Source organism: Pseudophryne corroboree, chromosome 4 (assembly GCF_028390025.1).
Source record: "Pseudophryne corroboree isolate aPseCor3 chromosome 4, aPseCor3.hap2, whole genome shotgun sequence".
NCBI lineage: Eukaryota > Metazoa > Chordata > Amphibia > Anura > Myobatrachidae > Pseudophryne > Pseudophryne corroboree.
The window spans coordinates 184,049,768-184,054,799 of NC_086447.1; the positions used below are offsets into that span (position 1 = coordinate 184,049,768).

The 5,032-nt window shown below is 46.4% G+C and overlaps 1 pseudogene; it reads right to left on the reverse strand.

Annotated features, from left to right (window-relative positions):
* Positions 1–4,023: 4,023 nt before the first annotated feature.
* Positions 4,024–4,142, reverse strand: LOC134912058 (5S ribosomal RNA; annotated as a pseudogene).
* Between the last annotated feature and the right edge of the window lie 890 nt (positions 4,143–5,032).

The window sequence follows — 5,032 nt, forward strand, 5'->3', positions numbered from 1 at the left end:
CACCTGTGATGGACATTATGAGTACCTCGTCATGCCTTTCGGATTAAGTAATGCTCCAGCTGTCTTCCAGCATTTCGTGAACGAGATCTTCAGAGACATCTTATATCGCCATGTCGTGGTTTATCTAGATGATATACTTATCTTTGCCAACAATCAGGAGGAACATCGTTTCTGGGTAAAGGAAGTTCTGTCCCGTCTCCGTGTCAATCATCTCTATTGCAAATTGGAGAAGTGCGTTTTTGAAGTCAAATCCATTCCGTTTCTAGGCTACATTGTGTCCGGTTCCGGACTAGAGATGGATCCCGAGAAACTACAAGCAATCCAGAATTGGCCGATACCTTTAACCCTCAAAGGGGTCCAGAGATTTTTAGGATTCGCCAATTATTACAGAAAGTTTATACGAGACTTTTCCACCATTGTGGCACCTATCACTGCGTTAACCAAGAAGGGTGCTAATCCGTCCAAGTGGTCTGAAGAAGCTATGCAAGCCTTTCATCTATTAAAGCAACGATTCATCTCTGCTCCGGTTTTAAAACAGCCCGACATCAACTCACCTTTCATCCTTGAGGTGGATGCCTCTTCCGTTGGAGTAGGGGCAGTGCTGTCCCAGAGAGCTAAAGATGGTCATCTACATCCTTGCAGCTTCTTCTCCCGGAAGTTTTCCCCAGCTGAGCGCAACTATGCCATTGGCGATCAGGAGTTGCTGGCAATCAAACTCGCTCTGGAGGAGTGGAGATACCTGCTGGAGGGAGCTTCTCATTCGGTTACTATACTTACCGATCACAAGAATCTTTTGTATTTGAAAGGCACACAGTGTCTTAATCCTCGTCAGGCCAGATGGGCACTTTTCTTTTCTAGGTTCGACTTTAAACTCCAGTTCTGTCCGGGCTATCAGAATCGCAAGGCCGATGCCCTTTCCCGCTCTTGGAGCAAGAAAATGAGTCGGAGTCTTCTGACAAGCATCCTATTATCAATCCGTTGGCATTCTCCACGGTAAGGATGGACTCTACGCCCCCACCAGGGAAAAGTTTTGTGAAGTCGGTGTTAAGGAAGAAGCTCATGCATTGGGCACATGCTTCCCGTTTTGCCGGACATACAGGCATTCAGAAAACCCTTGAGTTTATCTCTAGGTCTTATTGGTGGCCAACTCTGAAGAAGGACGTCATGGAGTTTATTGCTTCTTGCCCAAAGTGTGCCCAACACAAAGTATCCCGCCAGTCGCCTGCGGGGCAACTGGTTCCATTATCTGTTCCCCGTCGACCGTGGACCCATTTGTCGATGGACTTCGTCACAGACCTGCCTATGTGCAACAAGTTTAATACCATCTGGGTAGTGGTTGACCGGTTTACCAAGATGGCACATTTCATTCCCCTCACCGGTCTTCCGTCAGCTTCCAAGTTGGCTCAAGTATTCAGGAAATCTTCCGACTACACGGTCTTCCCGAGGAAATCATCTCTGATAGAGGAGTACAATTCGTAGCCAAATTCTGGCGAAGTTTGTGTCAAGCCCTCCAAGTCAAATTAAAGTTCTCTACAGCTTACCATCCTCAGACCAATGGTCAAACTGAGAGGGTGAATCAGGACTTGGAGGCCTTCCTCCGTATCTATGTGTCTTCCTCTCAAGATGACTGGGTACAACTCCTTCCCTGGGCCGAGTTCAGCCATAAAAACCAATATCATTCCTCATCTTCTTCAACACCATTCTTCATCAACTACGGATTCCACCCTAAAGTTCCAGAATTCCAGCCGCTTCCAGCGACTTCTGTACCAGCAGTTGATATCATCTTGCGCCAGTTTTCAAACAACTGGAAAAATGTTCGAGCAGCCCTGCTCAAAGCATCGTTTAGATAAAAGAAGTTTGCAGATAAGAAGCGTAGGGCAGTTCCTGCTCTCAAAGTGGGTGATCGTGTTTGGTTGTCCACAAAGAATTTGAGATTGAGAGTTCCAAGCATGAATTTTGCGCCCCGTTACATTGGTCCTTTTCAAATTGAACAAGTTATCAATCCTGTTGCTTACAAACTCCAGTTACCCCCATTCTTGAAAATTCCTAGGACATTCCATGTTTCCCTTCTGAAACCGCTGATCCTGAATCGATTCCATGCTGCACTACCTTCGGCTCCTAAAGTCCAGACTCAACGGGGAGTTGAGTATGAAGTTGCCAAGATTCTGGATTCACGTTTCCGGTATGGTCAGTTACAATATCTTATTGATTGGAAGGACTATGGCCCTGAGGAACGCTCTTTGACCAATGCTTCGGATGTCCATGCTCCTATATTGGTCCGGAATTTCCACTCCAGATTTCCTCAGAAGCCTAAGAAGTGTCCTGGGGCCACTCCTAAAGGGGGGGGTGCTGTCACGATCCGGGTATCTGGACGCCATTATTTACCTTTCAGGTGTCTCCTAAGGCTGGCTCAGCGTCCTAGGCCCGGTTCCCAGCTATGTTGCTAGCATTCATATGTCATGTCTCATCTTTGCTGATCCGTGGATATTGTCCTTCCAATGCCCGGGCGACTGGCATGGCGTCACCTGCCGGCGGGGCCTCGGGCATCGTCTCCGTATTCTCAATGCATTACAGGGTATGTGGCACTCCCCACCTACTGCGGCCGCGGCCGTCCATGCTGGAGGTTTGAGACGCAAGTCGGCGTTCTCTGTGTTCACCGCCGCCATTACAGAGGAATCTCCATGTGGTGTTACAAACAAGGTTTCCCTCCACTGGCCGGTATGGGCGCAGCCATCTTAGTTCCAGTCACATGATCCTGACCTCCAATCCATAGCTCCGCTGAAGTCTGCCTAATTGCTCATCCAATCCCTGCATACCTAAGGGTATAAGGGGATTGAGCCTGCACCAGGAAATCGTCAGTGCTTTGGTTGTCAAACCTTGTTTCCAGTCTCTCTCTCCTGTGGTTGTTTTCATTCCAGGTTTCCAGCTCCTGTTTCCAGTTACCACTAAGAGACCCGCACCAGCTTACCACCTTGCGGTGCAGCCTGACTCTGCAGTCTTCTGTGTTTGCTCCAGCTTCCAGCTACGGTTTCATCTGCTTCCAGCGGTCAGCTTCCAGCAGTGATCAGCTTCCTTAAAGAGCCGGTGCTTCTCCAGCGGTTACCTGCATACCATCGGTACCCGCAAACCATCGGTACCCGCACACCATCGGTTCCTATATCCTCGCTCCCTAGCTTCATTCTTCTGTTTGGCTGGTTCCATCCAGCATCCACTCCATGTTCTAACACCTGGCTGGTTCCATCCAGCATCCACAGCAGCTACCTCAACTACAGTGCTACCGGCTTCCAGTGATACATCTGCTGGTGTGTTCCTTGGCTACACTTAATACTACGGACGGGTCTGGTAAGGACATTCCATCTCTGGGACATTAAGAACTGTATGTATTTGGATAGATACCGCACCGGTGTATAGTGAATATGGTAAATCAATCTAATAAACCAAAGTAACAGATACAGAGAAAACCAAGTTTTCCAATTATGATTTGGCGGTGCACCCTGACTCAATGGGGCTGCTAACACAAACAGTGAAGAAGAAAAAAAGACTCTTTTGTGGGCGCACTCTTTACTTTTTAATAATACTGATATTATGTAAAATATTAATGAGAAATCTAAATATAAAATGTAACTTTAATTAACATCATGGAGTAAAAGAATATACAGTGGTCAAATAAGGTAACAATCCAATATATAATGAAATATTTAGCACAAGAATATATTAGTACTTGATAACATAAACATATAATATGAAATAAATAAGTGTTCAATTAATAGCAAATAAGTGCTGAAATTAGCATAATAGGTCCCGATTGCTTGAATATAATAAGAATGCCTTAGGAAATCGAAATAAATCCTTCTAATAATACTTAGGCTGCCAATACAGGCTGGCCCTGTATCCGTGCAGAGCCGAAGTGTATTTTGAATAGTAATTTTCACACTATTGAACAGAAGACAGAGTAGTTGGAAATGAGATAGCAGTGTGATTCTGCTGTCAGTGTTAGACTCTGAGCGTGATGGACCAATATGAACTCTACAACACCGGGTGTTCCTCAATGGTCGCCCACTAAAGTACTAACCCAGCCCGACACTGATTAGCTTCCAAGATCGGACGGCTTCGGGCGTTTCCAGTGTGGTATGATAGTAGAGGATGTCGTATTCCGCTTGTTTACCGACTGTCCCTTTTGCTACTGAGTGCCGCACATCAACTATTACCAGCCGCTGCCCTGCGTCCGTATCAGCTCTGCCGAGCTGCACCATTTCATCACCGGTATTATCCTGTTTCCAGACTGCCAACCTGATACAAACGTTAACATCCTTTCATCCCATGTCCACGGCTGCATGAGCCTCACCTCTTCATATCGGGTGCCTGAGACTGTCTGCGGCACGTGGACCTCCATCACACCACGCTGCTCATTTTGGGTGCCCATTCACCGTTCCCGAGACTGTCTGCGACGCGAGGACGTCCACCATACCGCGCCGCATGTCCTGCAGTGTGGCCATACCATACGGGGATCCAATACCACATATCAGGACCGTCATCCACGTCTGAGACTTTCCCTCCTTTGACTACCTTGGACATCCTACATTCACTGCGGGTAATATCTGACCAATAGTGTGAAAATTACTATTCAAAATACACTTCGGCTCTGCACGGATACAGGGCCAGCCTGTATTGGCAGCCTAAGTATTATTAGAAGGATTTATTTCGATTTCCTAAGGCATTCTTATTATATTCAAGCAATCGGGACTAGTGATGGGTAGTTCATGAATGATTAGTTCAAAATGAACTAATCTTCAAAGTGAACTAGTTCGTTCAGTTCACAGCTTTGGCAAAGATTAGTTCATCAGGAAGGAGGAGTCAGACACAGACAGAATAGAGCCAGCATTAGGCTAGTCACTGTCTCACTCACTGGATTTTCACTTCCTGAATCTGATGCTGTGAAATGAAAGTTAAAAGTACAACACAGCCCAGCAATACAGATCTAATAAAAAATAGCATCTGCACTGCCTAGCCAAAGTCTATGGGGTAAATTTAC